Source organism: Oncorhynchus mykiss, chromosome 27 (assembly GCF_013265735.2).
Source record: "Oncorhynchus mykiss isolate Arlee chromosome 27, USDA_OmykA_1.1, whole genome shotgun sequence".
NCBI classification, from domain to species: domain Eukaryota; kingdom Metazoa; phylum Chordata; class Actinopteri; order Salmoniformes; family Salmonidae; genus Oncorhynchus; species Oncorhynchus mykiss.
This window is the reverse complement of record NC_048591.1, coordinates 41,988,095-42,011,813: the sequence shown is the minus strand read 5'-3', so window position 1 is coordinate 42,011,813 and position 23,719 is coordinate 41,988,095. Positions and strand designations below refer to the sequence as shown.

Here is a 23,719-nt window from a genome sequence, read left to right as displayed (position 1 = left end):
TATTAGTCTGCTGATTTAGGTTTTGGGCTGAAGATGAGGTATGTGGCTGCTGATGAGGTATCAGCGTTCTAATGAGGTTTTGGGCTGCTGATGAGGTATTAGACTGCTGATGAGGTATTGGACTACTGATGAGGTATGGGGCTGCTGATGAGGTATCAGTGTTCTAATGAGGTTTTGGGCTGCTGATGAGGTATTGGACTGCTGATGAGGTATTAAGCTGCTGATTAGGTATTATGCTGCTGATGAGGTATTAGACTGCTGATGAGGTATCAGCATTCTAATGAGGTTTTGTGCTTCTGATGAGGTATTAGACTGCTGATGAGGTATAGGGCTGCTGATGAGGTATTAGACTGCTGATGAGGTATGGGGCTGGTGATGAGGTATTAGACTGCTGATGAGGTATTAGACTGCTGATGAGGTATTGGACTGCTGATGAGGTATTATGCTGCTGATGAGGTATTAAGCTGCTGATGAGGTATTATGCTGCTGATGAGGTATTATGCTGCTGATGAGGTATTAGACTGCTGATGAGGTATCAGCATTCTAATGAGGTTTTGTGCTTCTGATGAGGTATTAGACTGCTTATCAGGTATCAGCATTCTAATGAGGTTTTTGGCTGCTGATGAGGTATTAGACTGCTGATGAGGTATTATAGTGCTGATGAGGTATTAGACTGCTGATGAGGTATTAGACTGCTGATGAGATATTAAGCTGCTGATAAGGTATCAGCGTTCTAATGAGATATTGGGCTGCTGATGAGGTATTGGACTGCTGATGAGCTATTAAGCTGCTGATGAGGTATCAGCGTTCTAATGAGGTATTGGGCTGCTGATGAGGTATTAGACTGCTGATGAGGTATTAGACTGCTGATGAGTTATTAGACTGCTGCTGATGAGGTTTGGAGATTGTGAATAATAACAGAGGAAGTGCCACCCTCAGATTGGGGAGAGGGGTGTGAAGGAGGGATGGAGGGAGGGAGGGAGCAATAGAAGGATAAGTAATAAAGAGGTGTGATGGAGGGAAGGATATGAGGAGTAACAGCAGTAACAACAAATCGCTATCTATTACTAAATTCAATTGAAGGGCTTTGTTAGCATGGGAAACATATGCTAACATTGCCAAAGCAAGTGAAATAGATAATAGACAGACGTCAAGAAATCAACAGTAAACATTACACTCAGAAACATTTTAAAGGATTAGAGACATTTCAAATGTCATATTATGTCTATATACTGTACAGTGTTGTAACATCAAAGTCCAAAAGGGACAATAAAATAAATATGGGTTTTGTGAATTCTTGGTTGGTGAGCGGACCCCAGACCTGACAACCATAAAGGGCTCTATGACAGATTCAAGTATTTTTAGCCAGATCCTAATTGGTATGTCAAATTTTATGTTCCTTTTGATGGCATAGAAGTCCCTTCTTGCCTTGTCTCTCAGATTGTTCACAGCTTTGTGGAAGTTTACTGTTGTGCAGATGTTTAGGCCGAGTGTGTCATTTTTTTGTGTGCTCTGGACAGTGGTTCCCAAACTTTTTATAGTCCCGTACCCCTTCAAACATTCAACCTCCAGCTGCATTCTCTCTCTAGCACCAGAGTCAGCGCAATCACAAATATTGTTTTTTGCCGTCATTGTAAGCCTTATATTATATATATATTATAAATTATATGATACATTTATTAAACATAAGAATGGGTGTATGTTTTTGTCACAACCGGCTCGTGGAAAGTGACAAAGAGCTCTTATAGGACAAGGGCACAAATAATAATATAATAATAATCAATCATTTAGCTCTTTATTTAGCAATCTTACATATAAAACCTTATTTGTTCTTCGAAAATTATGAATAACTCACCACAAGGTCACGAGAAGGATATGCTGGAAAAGAAGCCCATAACTCTACAATGTTGGGTTGTATTGGAGAGACCTCTCAGTCTTAAATCATTTTCCACACACAGTCTGTGCCTGTATTTAGTTTTCATGCTAGTGAGGGCCGAGAATCCACTCTCACATAGGTACGTGGTTGCAAAGGGCATTAGTGTCTTAACAGCATGATTTGCCAAGGGTAGGATACTCTGAGGGCAGCCCAATCCAGAAATCTGACAGCAGCTTCTGATTAAATTCAATTTTCACATAACCGCTTGTTTCCATTTTGGTGAGTCTCTCTTGTTCAGATATCGGTAAGTGGACTGAAGGCAGGGCATGAAAGGGATAATGAATCCAGTTGTTTGTGTCATCTGTTTTGGGAAAGTATCTGTGTAATTGCGCACCCAACACACGCTTCGCCATATCACATTTGACATTGTCCGTAAGCTTGTGTTCATTTTCACACAAATTATCATACAATGACGGAAAGACCTGTGTGTTGTCCTTGATAACTCAGACAGTGAAGAGCTCCAACTTCTTAATCATAGCCTCAGTTTTGTCCCGCACATTGAAAATAGTTGTGGAGAGTCCCTGTAATCCTAGATGTAGATCCTGCTGAACGCGGAACAAGGAAGAGCTTGGTTTTGTTGTTTTGAAAGGTTTGTTGTTTTGAAAGTGTATTGGAAAGTTCTTAGTAGCTAGCTAGCTTCTTAGTTTGGATCCTGCGACACAGTTGGCATCAGTTGCTGGGACTGCTGGTCTCTGTCCAGTGATCCGGCCGACCAAGGACGGGTCCGAGGAGCTACTTGGCGCCGCTGCATATCAAGCTAGTGGGGTTTTCTTGAACGCAGCCCGCGACGCGGTTAGCCATTGTGGCTGGGACCACTGATTTTCCCGGGTTCGCAGCGGTCTATATCCCTGCTGTTTGTTTTTTTTCAATTTTCCCCATGACCTGCCCTGTCTGGAACTGCGAGGAGTAACAGCGTAACCTACGTTGCTAGCTTCCCTGACAAAGACCAAAGCCGGCGGGAGTACCGTTGAGGACAGTGGTGTATCTCTATCACGTGAAGATTTGTTTTACCAAACAAAAAGAGACACACGAGCAGTTGTTACAGCAACAAGAAAAAAGTTAAGTGTTTTGTCCAAATACTCGTGGATTCTACTAATAAAAGAATGGACGACCTGACCAGAGACGTCCAGGAACTGAAGAACAATTTGCAGTTCTCCCTGGGCCAGCTCGATGGAGTTGAAACAGGAGAACGGAAATATGACAGCAATCTGTAAGTCATTGAGAGAGGACATCAGTTCTGTGAGTGAATCCATGATAACAGGGAATCTCGAGGAACAATCAAGGTAGAACAACATGGTTGTGGATTAAATTTCTGATTCTCCACATGAGACCTGGATGGAGTCTGAGGACTAAGTGAGGGAAATGATCTCTGAGAAATTGAAGGCAGACCACAGAAATATTGAGGTGGAGCTAGCAGGACTGGAAGACGCACCACCGGCCGCCCAGGTGACAGGCCCAGGCCAATAGTGGTCAAGTTTCTGAGTTCAAGGACAAGGTAGCTGTTCTGAAAAGAGCCGAGAACTTGAGAGGAACGTATATCTTCCTCTATGAGGACTATCCAAAATCTGTGTGCCAGAAGAGGAAAGAACTGATACCAGCCATGAAAGCTGCCAGAGCGCGTGGGACATTGCTTATATCCGCTATGACAGGCTCATTGTCTACCCTCCCTCCCAGAAGCTCGGAAGGGATGAGAGAGCCAAGCCTTTGGGTTCGTAGCTTCAACCCCACAGCACAGACATACAAACACACACACACCAATTGATTAATGGACTGCTGAATGTATGTATTTTTTTTGTCTTGCTTTGTTTGCTCTTTTCAGTATTATGTCTTCCTCTGATAAGCTACCCTGGAAAGGGCTGAAAATAGCCCATATCAATATATGTAGCCTTAGAAATAAGGTTCATGAAATCAAAAACTTGATAACATCAGAAAACTTTCATATATTAGCTATTTCTGAGACTCACTTAGATCATTTATTTGATGATACATCAGTAGCAATACAAGGACATAACATCTATAGAAGAGATATACATGTTTATAGGGGAGGTGTTGCTGTATATATTCAGAGCCATATCCCTGTAATGCTTAGAGAAGATCTCATGTCAAGTGTTATTGAAGTGTTGTGGTTGCTGGTTCACTTGGCACCTCTAAAGCCTTTTCTTTTGGGGTGTTTCTATGGGCCACCAAGTGCTAACAGTCAGTATCTAAATAATATGTGTGAAATGCTTGATAGTGTATGTGATGTAAACAGAAAGGTCTACTTTCTTGGGGACCTGATGTCAGACTGTGTGCGCAACTGGTCAACTGGAGTCAGGTGCAGGAGAGCAGAGATGAGTGAACAGGCACACTATAATTGGCAGAAGCAAATCAGTCGGACGCAACAGCGTCACAACACTCCAGCCAAAGGCAAACGAGAATAGAGAACTGGTCACACAAAAATAATGTACAACAATATAAAACCACAAAAAAAACAGCCTGACGCATCACACAATAAACGTAACGAACAATTACACACACAGACATGGGGGGGAACAGAGGATAATATACATGTAGATTGATGAGGGGATGTAAACCAGGTGTGTAGGAAAACAAGTCCAAACAAATGGAAAATGAAAAGTGGAGCGACGATGGCTAGAAGATCGGTGACGTCGACCGCTGAGCTCCGCCCGAACCAGGAGAGGAGCCGACTTCGGCGGGAGTCGTGACACCTGCACATTGACTGGTTTTAATTTAAGCTGTGTGCTCAAGAGGAAGCTTCTTACTGTAACCATCTGGTTCAGGTTATTAATCAAACTACCAGGGTGTTTACAAACACTACAAGAACAAGATCATCCACATGTATCGATCACATTTTTACTAATACTGTAGAACTTTGTTCTAAAGCTGTATACGTACCCATTGGATGCAGGGATCACAATATTGTGGCTATATGCAGGAAAGCCAAAGTTCCAACAGCTGGGCCTAAAATAGCGTATAAGAGATCATAGAAAAGATTTTGCTTTGGCTCTTATGTGGATGATGTTGAAAATACATGTTGGTCTGATGTGATTAATAAGGACCATCCAAACGCTACACTTGATGAATTTATGAACTTTCTTCTTCCAATTATTGATAAACATGCACCTGTTTAGTAACTGACTGTTAGAACTGTTAATATCCTGTTAAAGATATGGCTGACTACTGCCCCCTTTGGAGAAATTGCGTGCCCATAGTAAACTGAAAAAAATGTTGTCAAAAATTGCTAAATTGCTAATATATGCATATAATATAATATATAATATTATTATTGGATAGAAAACACTCTAAAGCTTCTAAAACCGTTGGAATTATGTCTGTAAGTATAGCAGAACTCACAGGGCAGGCATTCTTCCAAACTAGTTTTGTGGTCATGAAAGTTGGGACAACTTTGACGTCATCGCCCCCACCCTTCCCAACCAGCTATGGATCTGGGGACACGTTCTATGTCTTCCACTAGATGTCCTCATTCTGTAGAGCGTTTAATCGTTCAAATCCCGCGAGAATTGGCCCTATGGGAGTGAATTGAGTAAGTGCCGCGAGAAAAAACCTGTGCGTTAGGGCGCGAATTGGTCCCAGCCATTCCTTTGTTCCAGCACTCAGAAGAAGGACAAACAATGACCGGTTGAATTGAAAATTGTTTTGTATGTCTATAACATCCTAAAGCTTGGTTCTGCACTTAGTTTGACCTGTTTAGTCGACATATAATATGTAATTTTGAAGTTTTGATGCGCAACTTTTTCGGATCAGAGGACATTTTGGGTGCATTTCAGCTGATGTTATTAGCAGTAGCTAATACAAAGACGCAAGACTTGAAACCAAACGATGTATTGGGTAAGTATGAACCCTTCCAGAACATTCTGAACGAAGACCATCGAAGGTAAGGGAATATTTATGCTGAAATCTGTGTTTCTGTTGACTCCAACATTACGTGGAAATGTAGCTTGGAACTGAGCGCTGTCTCAGCATATGGAATAGTGTGCGATTTCTGTAACGTTAAAAATAAATCTAATACAGCGGTTGCATAAAGAAGCAGTGTATCTTTCTAACTATATGTAGAACATGTATATTTAGTCAAAGTTTATGATGTCTATTTACGTTATCTTGCGGCGCTACCTACATTTTCTGCGGGCATTTTTGAGTATTTTCTGAACATGAATTCAATGTAAATGGACATTTATGGATATAAATGGCATATTATTGAAAAAAAAATGTACTGTGTAACATGTCCTATTACTGTCATCTGATGAAGATTTTCAAAAGGTTAGTGAATGATTTATTTTTTAATCCTGCTTTTATAATTTTATATTTTCTGGGACAAAATGGCTGCCTCTTGTCTTGGTTTCGGTGGTGGTCTAATATAAATATGTGGTGTGTTTTCGTCGTAAAACATTTAAAAAATCTGACACATGCTGGGTAGATGAACAAGGTGTTTATCTTTCATTTGAGCTATTGGACTTGTTAATGTGTGGAGGTTAAATATTTCTAAGAATATTTTTGCGTTCCATGCGCCACGGTTTGAGCTGAACGGGGGGGGGGGGGGGGGGGGCGTTCCCCGAGGGGAACCCCTGGCGTCAACAAGTTGTAAGGCTCTGTGAGGAATTGAAAAACTGTATGGTTGAAAGAGATGGGGCAAAATGAGTGGCACATCTGACTGGCTGACTTGCAGCATATTGAGAAATTATGAGACTAAACTCAACAAAAAGAAGAAGAAGAAACTTTATTATGAAGCCAAGATCAATGAAATAAAGAATGATGGAACATGAAGGGCAGAAAGACAAATTCAACTCCATCTTTCATCTTTGTTATCAATCAATAATGACAAACCTCCTGGCATTGACAACTTAGATGGAAAGCCACAGAGGAAGGTAGCTGACTCTATAGTCTCTCCTATCTGTCATATCTTTAATCTGAGCCTAGAGGAAAATCTTTGTCCTCAGGCCTGGAGAAAAGCCAAAGTCTTTCCACTACCCAAGAGTGGTAAACCGGCCTTTACTGGTTCTAACAGCAGACCTATAAGCTTGCTGCCAGCTCTTAGCAAACTGTTGGAAAAAAATTGTGTTTGACCAAATACAATGCTATTTCTCTGTAAACAAATTAACAACAGACTTTTAGCATGCTTATAGAGAAGGGCACTCAACATGTAATGCACTGACACAAATGATTGATGATTGGTTGAAGGAAATCGATAATAAGAAGATTGTGTGAGCTGTCCTGTTAGATTTCAATGCAGCCTTTGATATTATTGACCATAACCTGTTGTTTAAAAAAAGTATGTGCAATGGGTTTTCAACCTCTGTCTTAATGTGGATTCAGAGCTATCTATCTAATAGAACTCAAAGGGTTTTCTATAATGGAAGCATCTCTAATGTCAAACATATAAAGTGGGGTGTACTGCAGGGCAGCTCTCTAGGCCCTCTACTCTTTTCTATTGTTACCAGTGACCCGCCACTGGCATTTAACAAAGCATGTGATGATTCAACCATATACGCATCAGCTACCACAGCTAATGAAGTCACTGAAACCCTTAACAAAAAGTTGCAGTCTGTTTTGGAATGGTACGTTTTTACTCAGTTCTGTGTCCTGCGCCTGACTCCGTCCTACCCGCTGCACACTGACACTTGACATTAACAAAGAGTTGCAGTCTGTTTTGGAATGGTACGTTTTTACTCAGTTCTGTGTCCTGCGCCTGACTCCGTCCTACCCGCTGCACACTGACACTTGACATTAACAAAGAATTTCAGTCTGTTATGGAATGGGCGGCCAGTAATAAACTGGTTCTGAACATCTCTAAAACTAAGAGCATTGTATTTGGTACAAATCATTCCTTAAGTGCTACACATCAGCTGAATCCGGTAATGCATGGTGTGACGGTTTAACAAGTTGAGGAGACTAAATAACTTAGCGTTATTTAGGGCCCAGGTCTGACAGAAACTGTACAGAATATCTAGGTGCTTCTGTAGGCCCTCCTTGGATGGGGACAGAAGCACCAGATCATCAGCAAACAGTAGACATTTGACTTCAGATTCTTGTAGGTTGAAGCCGGGTGCTGAAGACTGCTCTAGTGACATTGTCAACTTGTTAAAGAGGGTGGGGCTTAAGCTGCATCCCTGTCTCACCCAATGGACCTGTGGAAAGAAATGTGCGTTTTTTGTCCATTTTAACCGCACACGTGTTGTTTGAGTACATGGATTTTATAATGTCGTATGTTTTTCCCCCAACACCACTTTCCTTCCATTTGTATAGCAGACCCACATGCCAAATTGAGTCAAAAGCTTTCTTGAAGTCAACAAAGCATGAGAAGACTTTGCCTTTGTTTTTTGTTTGTTTGTTTTTCAATTAGGGTGTGCAGGGTGAATACGTGGTATGTTGTGTGTCTGGACGGAGCTGTGTGGTGTCGGGGTAATGAGACCACTACTAATTAGAGGCCTGTGTCTTACATAATGACATTACCATGAGACCCAGGACGACACAGTCATATTTAGCATCTGTGTCAGTGAGTCCTTAGCTCTGGGAGCTAGAGTCTGCAGGTGTCAGGCAAGGTTATTCATCACGTGAGCCTCGTTCTCCAAACCTGGCCATACATTACTCTGGCAGTGTTAGTATCTCTGGCTGGAATAATCCATCCAGGGGTAGAGTTAGGATGTGCAGTATACATTGTCACATAACAGATGGATCTGTCAACACCCACTCTCCACAGTATCAGCCACAACAATGCTAACCATCCTAATGTGTGTGTGAGTGTGTGTTGTGTGTGTGTGTTGTGTGTGTGTACTTCATTGACCTAGCTGTCTGTCCACTGTCTAAACATCTCTGTCTGAGAGTGAGGGGGAGAGGGAGAGGGAGAGGGAGAGACAGAAGTGTGAGAGTGTGAGTGTGAGAGTGAGTGTGTGAGAGTGTGAGAGTGAGAGTGAGCGAGAGACAGAGAGAGAGAGAGGCCATCAGAGAAGCATGTTTCCACCACCTCTTCACAGCTGTGGTTTAAATGAAGATGATTCACAGGGACCACATGCACCTAAACTCAACAGTTACCCTGAGTACTGTCATTATCCATGGACGCTAACGATTTGCACCCACTCCCAGCCAAAACAGGATGATTCACCGCTAATTGGCTAATTCTATTTTTTGGCTAATTTAGCACTAAGGCTCAAATCTTTCCATAGGAGAAGCGACTGTCCCTTGTGACGTGGTTCTAACCTATGTGTGTCTCTAGGTCTACCTTTAACACTCTATCACTGTGCCATCCATTTTGTCACCAAAGCCCCATATCCTACCCACCACTGCGACCTGTATGCTCTCGTTGGCTGGCCCTCGCTTCATATCCGTCGTCAAACCCACTGGCTCCAGGTCATCTATAAGTCTTTGCTAGGTAAAGCCCCGCCTTATCTCAGCCTACTGGTCACCATAGCAGCACCCACACATAGCACGAGCACCAGCAGGTAAATTTCACTGGTCACCCCCAAAGCCAATTGACTAAGGTTAAAGTTAGTGAGGGAGATATTAGTCTTCAGCTTCACTGATTTTTGCAATTCATTCCATTCATTGGCAGCAGCGAACTGGAAGGAAAGGTTCCTCCTTTGGCCACCTTTCCTTCCAGTTCGCTACTGCCAATGACTGGAATGAATTGCAAAAATCAGTGAAACTGGAGACTAATATCTCCCTCACTAACTTTAACCTATCTAGGGTATGTGGGATGCTAGTGTCCCATCTGGCCAACATCCAGTGAGATTGCAGAGTGAAAAATTGAAAAAATTCACTGAAAAATTCAGAAAAAAAAACATATTTTACATAGGTTTAAAGATTAACTTCTTGTTAATCCAACCACAGTGTCAGACTTATAAAATGTTTTTCGGCGAAAGCATACCTAGCCCAGAACATACCTAGCCCAGAACATAGTCCAGTTGACAAATGTTTACAAACAGTAACCAGCCAAGCAGAAGCGTTCCAAAACTCAGAAATACTGTATAGATGCAATTAATCGCTTACCTTTGATGATCTTCATATGGTGGCACTCAGAAGACCTTCATTTACTCAATAAACATTCCTTTTGTTCGATAAAGTCTCTTTATATCCAAAAACCTCTGTTTTGTTCGCACGTTTTCTTCAGTACTCCACAAGCTCAAACGCAGTCAAAACAGGCAGACAAAAAAATCTAAATTGTATCCGTAAAGTTCATAGAAACATGTCAAACGATGTTTATATTCAACCCTCAGGTTGTTTTTAGCCTAAATTATCTATAATATTTCAACCGGACAATAACGTCTTCAATATAAAAGGTAAACAAGAAATGCACTCTCTCGGGATTGCGCATGAAAAAGCTCTGTGACACATCAGCGTCCACTCATTCAGACTGGTCTTACTCCCTCATTTATAAGAATACAAGCCTGAAACCATTTCCAAAGACTGTTGACATTGCTGGGCTGGTTCAGAACCCAGCATGGTCACGTTATGGTGCTGGGCTGGTTCAGAACCCAGCATGGTCACGTTACGTCTCTGGGCTGGTTCAGAACCCAGCATGGTCACATTACGTCGCTAGGCTGGTTCAGAACCCAGCATGGTCACGTTATGGTGCTGGGCTGGTTCAGAACCCAGCATGGTCACGTTACGTCACTGGGCTCGTTCAGAACCCAGCCTGGTCACGTTAAGGTGCTGGGCTGGTTCAGAACCCAGCATGGTCACGTTAAGGGGCTGGGATGGTTCACAACCCAGCATGGTCACGTTAAGGGGCCGGGCTGGTTCAGAACACAGCATGGTCACGTTACGGTGCTGGGCTGGTTCAGAACCCAGCATGATCACGTTACGGTGCTGGGCTGGTTCAGAACTCAGCATGATCACGTTAAGGGGCTGGTTCAGAACCCAGCATGGTCACGTTACGTCGCTGGGATGGTTCAAAACCCAGCACGGTCACGTTAAGGTGCTGGGTTGGTTCAGAACCCAGTATGGTGGCCTTATCAGCATTCTTTTAATACCGCTACAGAACTAGCGGCTGAACAGGGGCCCAGGAGAAAATCACCCAAGATACCATACACACAAAGCTGTTTTTTCTTGTATTTTGTTGGAACCCCATTCTGTGTCAATGTGGACACGCCGAATGGAAATTATGACCAGGATTGTGTAAATGGAGTTGAAGATCACTTCCCCTAATCCCCAGGCTTCTGGCTCGTCAATAACCTCTCCACCATTAACCTCCCCTCAACCTCTTTATGTTACCCTGCCTAGACAGACTAGGCGAGGTGTCTCAGTGCTCACTGGACAAATGGAACAACGATGGACACACACCATCAATCGTTTTGACAATGCAAGAGAATGACATTATAGAACTGACTGAAAGTGTGGCGGCCAATTGGAGAGATGTGCAGCTGAGGTTGGCTCACTTCCCCCTGTCAAATGGAGAAAATCAACAACAATCTGCTCAGACAGAAATATTTGCAAGATTCTCTGAAGCAAGATGTTCAAGGGAAAACTGCAATGTTTCAAAACACTCATTGAAAGTAACCATCAGCTAGCCAAGACCAATCTTGAGTAACAAAAACGGAGAGCAGAGGAGTGGTGTGTTCTCACCAGAAATATATTATGGTGGACATGAAGAACTCTTTCACAAGGGAAATAGGATTTTTGATTGAAAAATATCAAAATGAGAACAGACCTCTAATGAGATGGAAACAGACCTTCAGCTGGAGGATCTGCTCAAGGAGGTAACACACTGCTATTCCCTTTTTGGACCTCCCCTCAGTGTAAAAGGGATTTTTTTTTAATGTAACCTTAATTTAACTAGGCAAGTCAGTTAAGAACAAATTCTTATTTATAATTATGGCCTACCAGGTAACTGCCTAGTTCAGGGGCAAAGAAAAACATATTTTTACCTTGTCTAATCACTAGACTACCTGCCTCTAACCACTAGGCTACCTGCCTCTAACCACATGGCTACCTGCCACCCCAGAACAGGAGCAGGTAGGAATAGAAAACCCCTCATGAAGACACCATTAAACAACAGAAATCCAGTTTTACCATGACCCCTTGACACTGTCCTGCAAGGAGCCTTCACCGTGCGCTGCCACTTTAAGAGCGCGTCAGCTGTCAGTAAAGGAAGAAGTAAAAAAGGCTATTCTGTCTCTGTGTGGGAGCTCTCAGTTGGCGTGGCAGTTTTGAAGGTGTGTGCAATTTTTTTGCAGAAGCCTTGGCCATCTAAACACATTTCTATGTGTTTAGAATGTAAAAGTTCCAAGTTAGATCGCCTGTGTTTTCGCTCTACTCCCAAAGTGTTGGGGTTGCTGAAACTTTGATTTTATGGATTACTAGCGACTTTGTTTGCTACATGTTGTCAAACAAAACAAAGTGTCGATCGGAAGGACGAACGAGTGCAATGGCAGGCCTGAAGTCAACAACGAAGACTGCCCTCTCTCACTTTCAGCTTATTTTTTGCGGGGGGGTGGGGGGCAGTGTGAACCCACCATAGGAACTCAGACCCCTCAAAAGAGCCCGTGAAGCGAACCAAACTGAGACCATCTCAAGAGGTGGTCCGTGTTCAGGTTCCATTAATTTTGTGGTTCGTTTACATTTTTAGGGGAATGTGAACACAAAGCTCCTACGTTCACTTTTCATTATTCCAGCACACAATAGACTACTGATATAACCCCTCACACTAGGCTACTGATTACAACCCCTCACACTAGACTACTGATATAACCCCTCACACTAGACTACTGATATAACCCCTCACACTAGACTACTGATATAACCCCTCACACTAGACTACTGATTACAACCCCTCACACTAGACTACTGTCATAACTCCTCACACTAGACTACTGATATAACCCCTCACACTAGACTACTGCAATGCTGTTTCTCAAAGCTTGGCCTACCGAATACACATTGAGATATGGATAAAGTTGCACTTCCTATGGCTTCCACTAGATGTCAACCGTCTTTAGAAACTTGAATGAGGATTCTACTTTTAAGGAGGGGCTCATGAGACCTCTTTGAGTCAGTGGTGACGCGCGCTCCCGACAAAGTTATCGCTCATTCCAGTGCTTTTCTTCAGACAAAGAATTCTCCGGTTGGAACATTATTGATGTTTTATGTTAAAAACATCCTAAAGATTGATTCCATACATCATTTGACATGTTTCTAAAGGACTGTAACGGATCTTTTCGAGTTTTTGTCTTGATGAAGTGCTTGCACCTCGTGAAGATGGATTACTGGGCTGAACATGCTAACAACAAGTGGCTATTTGGACATAAATGATGGACTTTATGGAACAAATCAGTAATTTATTGTCGAACTGGGATTCCTGGGAGTGCCTTCTAATGAAGATCATCAAAGGTAAGTTAATATTTATGGTGTAATTCCTAACTTCTGTTGACTCCAAAATGACGGATATTCCTCTGGCTGTTTGGGGTTCTGAGTGCCGTTCTCAGATTATGCTTTTTCTGTAAAGTTTGTGTTGAAATTTGACACAGCGGTTGCATTAAGGAGAAGTTTATCTTTAATTCTGTGAATAACAGTTGTATCTTTTATCAATGTTTATTAACCTCTTGAAGCTATGGGGCACTATTTTATGTTTGGAAAAATAACATTCCCAAAGTAAACTGCCAATTTCTCAGGACCAGATGCTAGAATATGCATATAATTGACAGATTAGGATAGAAAACACTCTAAAGTTTCCAAAACTGTCAAAATATTGTATGTGAGTATAACAGAACCGATATTGCAGGCGAAACCCTGAGAAAAATCAAACCAGGAAGTGGCTTCTATTATGAAAAGTCCATATTCCATAGCCTCCCATTGCTCCATTTAAAGGGATATCAACCAGATTCCTTTTCCTATCGCGTCCTCAAGGTGTCAACAGTCTTCCGACATAGTTTCAGGCTTTTATTTTGAAAAATGAGTCAGAAAGATAACATCGCGTCAGGTGGTCACATGAGTTTTGCTCACGCAACAGAGTTTGGACAGCTATTGTTTTTCCCTCTCCTACTGATAAAGACATTTGCGGCTGATATATTATAGATTATATATTTTAAAAACAACCTGAGGATTGATTATAAAAAACGTTTGACATGTTTCTGTGGACATTATGGATATTATTTGGAATTTGTCTGTGGATTTCTGGGCATAATGTGCCAAACAAACTGAGGTATTTTAGATATAAAAATAATCTTTATGGAACAAAAGGAACATTTGTTGTGTAACTGGGAGTCTCGTGAGTGAAAACATCCAAAGATCATCAAAGGTAAACGATTAATTTGATTGCTTTTCTGATATTCGTGACCAAGCTACCTGATGCTAAGTGTACTTTATGTTTTGTCATGTGATCGATAAACTTACACAAACGCTTGGATTGCTTTCGCTGTAAAGCATAATTTCAAAATCTGAGACGACAGGTGGATTAACAAAAGGCTAAGGTGTGTTTTGCAATATTGCACTTGTGATTTCATGAATATGAAATTTTTTTGTAATATTATTTTGACTGGGGCGCTATGCTATAGAGTATTTTTGCAAAATCACTGGATGTTTTGGAATCAAAACATTACTGCACGTAACGCGCCAATGTAAACTGAGAATTTTGGATATAAATATGCACATTATCGAACAAAACATACATGTATTGTGTAACATGATGTCCTATGAGTGTCATCTGATGAAGATCATCAAAGGTTAGTGATTCATTTTATCTATATTTCTGCTTTTTGTGACTCCACTCTTTGTCTGGAAAACGTCTGAATGTTTTTTTGACTTGGCTATGACCAAACATAATCATATGTTGTGCTTTCGCTGTAAAGCATTTTTGAAATCAGACACTATGTTTAGATTAACAAGATGTTTATCTTTCATTTGCTGTGTTGGACTTAATGTGTGAAAGTTACATAATTCGAAAAAATATTTTTGAATTTCGTGCACTGCCTTTTCAGCGGAATGTTGTGGATGGGTTCTGCTAGCAGAACGCCTGCCCTAGAAAGGTTTAAACGGAACCAGATGGAACGAAGAAGGCAGGAACATAATTGTCCAATAGAAATTCTCGTTTTAGTTGACTGTTTGGCTAATGATTACACCACGTTCGCAGAATTTTTTTGTTTGTTTATTTGCATATTGATCAGCGAATGTCAGTGAATATCAAGGCTGCGCAGATGTTTTTAGTTTAGATTATTTGTTTGCATTATGTAATCTATAGACTAAGAGAGTTTTATCTGGTCTAGGACCTCGCTAACAGCCAATGAAATTGCAGGGCACCAGTGTCTGATTTCAAAAATGCTTTACAGCGAAAGCTCCACAAACGATTATGCTAGGTCACCACCAACTCGCTATTTTTCCAGCCAAAGAGAGGAGTCACAAAAAGCACAAATAGAGATAAAATTAATCACTAACCTTTGATGATCTTCATCAGATGACACTCATAGGACTTCATGTAACATAATGAATGTAGGTTTTGTTCGGAGAAGTTCATATTTATATCCAAAAATCTTATTTTACATTGGGGTGTAACGTTCAGTGGTTCCAAAACATGCAGAGAGCCACATGAATTCACAGAAATACTCATAATAAATGTTTTCAGAAAATGCAACTATTGTACATGGCACTTTAGATACAGTTCTCCTTAATGCAACCGCTGTGTCAGATTTCAAAAAAACTTTACAGAAAAAGCATAATCTGAGAACGGCACTCAGAGCCCAATCCAGCCAGAGGAATATCTGCCATGTTGGGTAGTCAACATTATTCAAAAATAGCATTATAAATATTCACTTACCTTTGATGATCTTCATCAGAATGCACTCCCAGGAATCGCAGTTCCACAATGAATGCCTGTTTTGTTCGATAATGTCCATCAGCTTCTTTCGTTAGGGCGTTTGGTAAACAAATCCAAAAGCGCGATCTGGTCCATTCGGACGAAACGTTCAAAAAGTAATATTACAGGTCGAAGAAACTTGTCAAGCTAAGTATAGAATCAATCTTTAGGATGTTTTCATCACAAAAGTTCAATAATGTTCCATTGTCTGTAGAAAAGCAATGGAACGAGAGCTACCTCTCACGTGAAAGCGCGTGACTGAGAACTAGGCTGTAGGCAGACCCCTTAGTCAAACAGCTCCCATCCGGCCCCCCTTCACATGAGCAGCCTGAAACAATGTTCTAAAGACGGTTCACATCTAGTGGAAGCCTTAGGATGTGCAACATAACCAATATCCCACTGTGTATACGATAGGGGTGAGTTCAAAACTACACACCTCAGATTTCCCACTTCCTGTTTGGATTTTTTCTCAGGTTTTTGCCATATGAGTTCTGTTATAGTCACAGACATCATTCAAACAGTTTTATAAACTGTGTTTTCTATCCAGTACTACTAATAATATGCATATATTAGCATCTGGGACTGAGTAGAAGGCAGTTCACTCTGGGCACGCTATTCATCCAAAAGTGAAAATGCTGCCCCCTATCCCAAACAAGTTATAATATGTTATTGATTGTGGGGGTTTTAATAGTGTGAGAAGACAACAACATATTTAGTGAGAACATGAAGTAGAAAATCATTTCTAGCTCTTAATGGGCCAGTAGCCTACATTGAGTGTAGCGTTTCTAATTACAGCATTATTTAATCTGCAGTTTTTCTTCTGCTATTCTTACCTATACTATGTACATGTTAATAGTATATTCTGATTACATTTTTATGTCTCATCTTTTAGCTAAATGCAATCTATTAGCTTACAAAATGCAAGTAGTTATAGTAGCTGTCAGATAACACATTACGATTGAATCGCTTGTACTGCACTTTGTAAAAATCCCAGAGTGCATTGAGTGAATGTTGGAAAAAAGATCTTTGGTTCCTGTGTAAACGTAGCAATGTGAATGCAAAGAGGACTCAAACCACAAAATAGGTAAAGTGACCCGGCAAAAGAGGTGAAAGAGTTGAGTCCTCATTCCAAAGGGGGGGGCGATGTGAATACATGTGAATGGGAATACAAAGAGCACAGAGTTTTACCCCAGAGTTCACTTCAAAGAGGACTGAGATCATTAGTTGTAAAGAGGACTATATGTGAAAACATTCTCCTTCTCGCTCCAATGCTTTACACTGCTGCATCATTTGGTGCTCAGAAACACTGAACTATAGTTACCCAACGTATTTTGTGTTTTTAATACATTTGTGTTCAGAGGGGTGCATTTGAGATGGTTTATTGTTGTGGATTACTGATTGGACTGGATCGTTTTTTTTGTGATTTGGCCTCGGAGATTTAGGACATTTTAATGAGTTTTTTGATTTTGTCTACGAACACACACACATTCTAGGTTCCCTAACTCCTTCAATGGGAAGCAATACAGATTATTGCAAATTCTCTAAGGTTCATGAGGTTCATAATGTTCGTCAGTTGTTTCTATGACGTTGCCTCTGAATGGCTCTATCTGTAAACAGGCTACACTCCAGTCTCTACTGGCTATATGGCAAACAGACTACACTCTAGTCTCTACTGGCTATCTAGCCAACAGAATACACTCTAGTCTCCACTGGCTATCTCGCCAACAGGTTACACTCTAGTCTCTACTGGCTATCTGGCCAACAGGTTACACTCTAGTCTCTACTGGCTATATGGCAAACAGACTACACTTCTAGTCCCTACTGACTATCTGGTAAACAGGTTACACTCTAGTCTCCACTGGCTATATGACAAACAGACTACACTCTAGTCTCTACTGGCTATCTGGCCAACAGACTACACTCTAGTCTCTACTGGCTATCTGGCCAACAGACTACACTCTAGTCTCCACTGACTCTCTGGTAAACAGGTTACACTCTAGTCTCCACTGACACTCTGGTAAACAGGTTACACTCTAGTCTCTACTGGCTATCTGGTCAACAGGTTACACTCTAGGCTCCACTGACTCTCTGGCCAAAAGGTTACACTCTAGTCTCTACTGGCTATCTGGCCAACAGGTTACACTCTAGTCTCTACTGGCTATCTGGCCAACAGGTTACACTCTAGTCTCTACTGGCTATCTGGTAAACAGGTTACACTCTAGTCTCCACTGACTCTCTGGTAAACAGGTTACACTCTAGTCTCCACTGGCTTTCTAGCCAACAGACTACACTCTAGTCTCCACTGGCTATATGGCAAACAGACTACACTCTAGTCTCTACTGGCTATTTGGCCAACAGACTACACTCTATTCTCTACTGACTCTCTGGTAAACAGGTTACACTCTAGTATCCGCTGACTCTCTGGTAAACAGGTTACACTCTAGTCTCTACTGGCTATATGGCAAACAGACTACACTCTAGTCTCTACTGGCTATTTGGCCAACAGACTACACTCTAGTCTCTACTGGCTATCTTGCCAACAGACTACACTCTAGTCTCTACTGACTCTCTGGTAAACAGGTTAAACTCTAGTTTCTACTGGCTATCTGGCCAACAGACTACACTCTAGTCTCTACTGGCAATCTGGCCAACAGGTTACACTCTAGTCTCTACTGGCTATCTGGCCAACAGACTACACTCTAGTCTCCACTGACTCTCTGGCCAACAGGTTACACTCTAGTGTCTACTGGCTATCTGGCCAACAGGTTACACTCTAGTCTCCACTGACTCTCTGGCCAACAGGTTACACTCTAGTCTCTACTGGCTATCTGGCCAACAGGTTACACTCTAGTCTCTACTGGCTATCTGGCCAACAGGTTACACTCTAGTCTCTACTGGCTCTCTGGTAAACAGGTTACACTCTAGTATCCACTGACTCTCTGGTAAACAGGTTACACTCTAGTCTCTGCTGGTTATCTGGTAAACAGGTTACACTCTAGTCTCCACTGACTCTCTGGTAAACAAGTTACACTCTAGTCTCCACTGGCTATATGGCAAACATACTACACTCTAGTCTCTACTGGCTATCTTGCCAACAGACTACACTCTAGTCTCTACTGGCTATCTGGCCAACAGGTTACACTCTAGTCTCTATTGGCTATATGGCCAACATACTACACTCTAGTCTCCACTGACTCTCTGGCCAACAGGTTACACTCTAGTCTCTACTGGCTATCTGGCCAACAGACTACACTCTAGTCTCCACTGACTCTCTGGCCAACAGGTTACACTCTAGTCTCTACTGGCTATCTGGCCAACAGGTTACACTCTAGTCTCCACTGACTGTCTGGTCAACAGGTTACACTCTAGTCTCCACTGACTCTCTGGCCAACAGACTACACTCTAGTCTCTACTGGCTATCTGGCCAACAGACTACACTCTAGTCTCCACTGGCTATCTGGCCAACAGGTTACACTCTAGTCTCCACTGGCTCTCTGGCCAACAGGTTACACTCTAGTCTCCACTGGCTATCTGGCCAACAGGTTACACACTAGTCTCCACTGGCTATCTGGTCAACAGGTTACACTCTAGTCTCCACTGGCTATCTGGCCAACAGGTTACACTCTAGTCTCTACTGGCTATCTGGCCAACAGGTTACACACTAGTCTCCACTGGCTCTCTGGCCAACAGGTTACACTCTAGTCTCCACTGACTCTCTGGCCAACAGGTTACACTCTAGTCTCTACTGGCTATCTGGCCAACAGGTTACACACTAGTCTCCACTGGCTATCTGGCCAACAGGTTACACTCTAGTCTCCACTGGCTATCTGGCCAACAGACTACACTCTAGTCTCCACTGGCTCTCTGGCCAACATGTTACACACTAGTCTCCACTGGCTCTCTGGCCAACAGGTTACACTCTAGTCTCTACTGGCTATCTGGCCAACAGGTTACACTCTAGTCTCCACTGGCTCTCTGGCCAACAGGTTACACTCTAGTCTCTATTGGATATCTGGCCAACAGGTTACACTCTAGTCTCCACTGACTCTCTGGCCAACAGGTTACACTCTAGTCTCCACTGACTGTCTGGTCAACAGGTTACACTCTAGTCTCTACTGGCTATCTGGCCAACAGACTACACTCTAGTCTCCACTGGCCATCTGGTCAACAGGTTACACACTAGTCTCTACTGGCTATCTGGCCAACAGACTACACTCTAGTCTCCACTGGCTATCTTGCCAACAGACTACACTCTAGTCTCCACTGACTCTCTGGCCAACAGGTTACACTCTAGTCTCCACTGACTCTCTGGCCAACAGGTTACACTCTAGTCTCCACTGACTGTCTGGCCAACAGGTTACACTCTAGTCTCTACTGACTGTCTGGCCAACAGGTTACACTCTAGTATCCACTGACTGTCTGGCCAACAGGTTACACTCTAGTCTCTACTGACTCTCTGGCCAACAGGTTACACTCTAGTATCCAATGACTGTCTGGCCAACAGACTACACTCTAGTCTCCACTGGCTATCTGGTCAACTGGTTACACTCTAGTCTCAACTGACTGTCTGATCAACAGGTTACACTCTAGTCTCCACTGGCTATCTGGTCAACAGGTTACACTTTAGTCTCCACTGACTGTCTGGCCAACAGGTTACACTCTAGTCTCCACTGGCTATCTGGCAAACAGGTTACACTCTACTCTTTGTGTCCTACTCTAGTCTCTACTGGCTCTCTGGCCAACAGACTACACTCTAGTCTCCACTGGCTATCTGGTCAACAGGTTACACTCTAGTCTCCACTGACTGTCTGGTCAACAGGTTACACTCTAGTCTCCACTGGCTATCTGGCCAACAGGTTACACTCTACTCTTTGTGTCCTACTCTAGTCTCTACTGGCTCTCTGGCCAACAGACTACACTCTAGTCTCCACTGGCTCTCTGGTCAACAGTTTACATTTTACTCTTTGTGTCCTACTCTAGTCTCTACTGGCTCTCTGGCCAACAGGTTACACTCTGGTCTCTACTGGCTCTCTGGCCAACAGCTTACACTCTAATCTCCACTGACTGTCTGGCCAACAGGTTACACTCTACTCTTTGTGTCCTACTCTAGTCTCTACTGGCTCTCTGGCCAACAGGTTACACTCTACTCTTTGTGTCCTACTCTAGTCTCCACTGACTCTCTGGTCAACAGGTTACACTCTACTCTTTGTGTCCGACTCTAGTCTCCACTGACTCTCTGGTCAACAGGTTACACTCTAGTCTCTACTGACTCTCTGGCCAACAGTTTACACTCTACTCTTTGTGTCCTACTCTAGTCTCCACTGACTCTCTGGTCAACAGGTTACACTCTACTCTTTGTGTCGTACTCTAGTCTCCACTGACTCTCTGGTCAACAGGTTACACTCTAGTCTCTACTGACTCTCTGGCCAACAGGTTACACTCTACTCTTTGTGTCCTACTCTAGTCTCCACTGACTCTCTGGTCAACAGGTTACACTCTACTCTTTGTGTCGTACTCTAGTCTCCACTGGCTCTCTGGTCAACAGGTTACACTCTACTCTCTGTGTCCTACTCTAGTCTCTACTGGCTCTCTGGTCAACAGGTTACACTCTACTCTTTGTGTCCTACTCTTTCTCCACTGGCTCTCTGGCCAACAGGTTACACTCTAGTCTTTGTGTCCTGCTCTAGTCTCCACTGGCTCTCTGGTAAACAGGTTACACTCTAGTCTCTACTGGCTCTCTGACCAACAGGTTACACTCTACTCTTTGTGTCCTACTCTAGTCTCCACTGGCTCTCTGACCAACAGGTTACACTCTAGTCTCCACTGACTGTCTGGCCAACAGGTTACACTCTAGTCTCTACTGACTGTCTGGCCAACATGTTACACTCTAGTATCCAATGACTGTCTGGCCAACAGACTACACTCTAGTCTCCACTGGCTATCTGGTCAACTGGTTACACTCTAGTCTCAACTGACTGTCTGATCAACAGGTTACACTCTAGTCTCCACTGGCTATCTGGTCAACAGGTTACACTCTAGTCTCCACTGACTGTCTGGCCAACAGGTTACACTCTAGTCTCCACTGGCTATCTGGCCAACAGGTTACACTCTACTCTTTGTGTCCTACTCTAGTCTCTACTGGCTCTCTGGCCAACAGACTACACTCTAGTCTCCACTGGCTCTCTGGTCAACAGGTTACACTATACTCTTTGTGTCCTACTCTAGTCTCTACTGGCTCTCTGGCCAACAGGTTACACTCTAGTCTCTACTGGCTCTCTGGCCAACAGGTTACACTCTAGTCTCCACTGACTGTCTGGCCAACCGGTTACACTCTACTCTTTGTGTCCTACTCTAGTCTCTACTGGCTCTCTGGCCAACAGGTTACACTCTACTATTTGTGTCCTACTCTAGTCTCTACTGGCTCTCTGTCCAACAGGTTACACTCTAGTCTTTGTTTCCTACTCTAGTCTCTACTGGCTCTCTGGCCAACAGGTTACACTCTACTCTTTGTGTCCTACTCTAGTCTCCACTGACTCTCTGGTCAACAGGTTACACTCTAGTCTCTACTGACTCTCTGGCCAACAGGTTACACTCTACTCTTTGTGTGCTACTCTAGTCTCCACTGACTCTCTGGTCAACAGGTTACACTCTACTCTTTGTGTCCTACTCTAGTCTCCACTGGCTCTCTGGTCAACAGGTTACTCTCTACTCTTTGTGTCCTACTCTAGTCTCCACTGGCTCTCTGGTAAACAGGTTACACTCTACTCTTTGTGTCCTACTCTAGTCTCCACTGGCTCTCTGACCAACAGGTTACACTCTAGTCTCCACTGACTGTCTGGCCAACAGGTTACACTCTAGTCTCTACTGGCTCTCTGACCAACAGGTTACACTCTACTCTTTGTGTTCTACTCTAGTCTCTACTGACTGTCTGGCCAACAGGTTACACTCTAGTCTCTACTGGCTCTCTGACCAACAGGTTACACTCTACTCTTTGTGTTCTACTCTAGTCTCTACTGGCTCTCTGACCAACAGGTTACACTCTAGTCTTTGTGTCCTACTCTAGTCTCCACTGGCTCTCTGACCAACAGGTTACACTCTACTCTTTGTGTCCTACGCTAGTCTCCACTGGCTCTCTGGCCAACAGGTTACACTCTAGTCTTTGTGTCCTACTCTAGTCTCTACTGGCTCTCTGACCAACAGGTTACACTCTACTCTTGGTGTCCTACTCTAGTCTCTACTGGCTCTCTGGCCAACAGGTTACACTCTACTCTTTGTGTCCTACTCTAGTCTCCACTGGCTCTCTGGCCAACAGGTTACAATCTAGTCTTTGTGTCCTACTCTAGTCTCCACTGGCTCTCTGGCCAACGGGTTACACTCTAGTCTCCACTGACTGTCTGGCCAACAGGTTACACTCTACTCTTTGTGTCCTACTCTAGTCTCTACTGGCTCTCTGGTCAACAGGTTACACTCTACTCTTTGTGTCCTACTCTAGTCTCTACTGGCTCTCTGGCCAACAGGTTACACTCTACTCTTTGTGTCCTACTCTAGTCTCTACTGGCTCTCTGGCACACAGGTTACACTCTAGTCTCTACTGGCTCTCTGGCCAACAGGTTACACTCTTCTCTTTGTGTCCTACTCTAGTCTCCACTGGCTCTCTGACCAACAGGTTACACTCTACTCTTTGTGTCCTACTCTAGTCTCCACTGGCTCTCTGACCAACAGGTTACACTCTACTCTTTGTGTCCTACTCTAGTCTCCACTGGCTCTCTGACCAACAGGTTACACTCTACTCTTTGTGTCCTACTCTTTCTCCACTGGCTCTCTGACCAACAGGTTACACTCTAGTCTTTGTGTCCTACTCTTTCTCCACTGGCTCTCTGACCAACAGGTTACACTCTACTCTTTGTGTCCTACTCTTTCTCCACTGGCTCTCTGACCAACAGGTTACACTCTAGTCTTTGTGTCCTACTCTTTCTCCACTGGCT

General features: G+C 43.0%; 1 protein-coding gene across 9 annotated transcripts in view; it reads left to right on the top strand.

Annotated features, from left to right (window-relative positions):
- The window catches only part of LOC110508063 (muscleblind-like protein 1), a 180,248-nt gene that overhangs the window by 95,351 nt on the left and 61,178 nt on the right, over window positions 1-23,719 (top strand). The window lies entirely within an intron of this gene.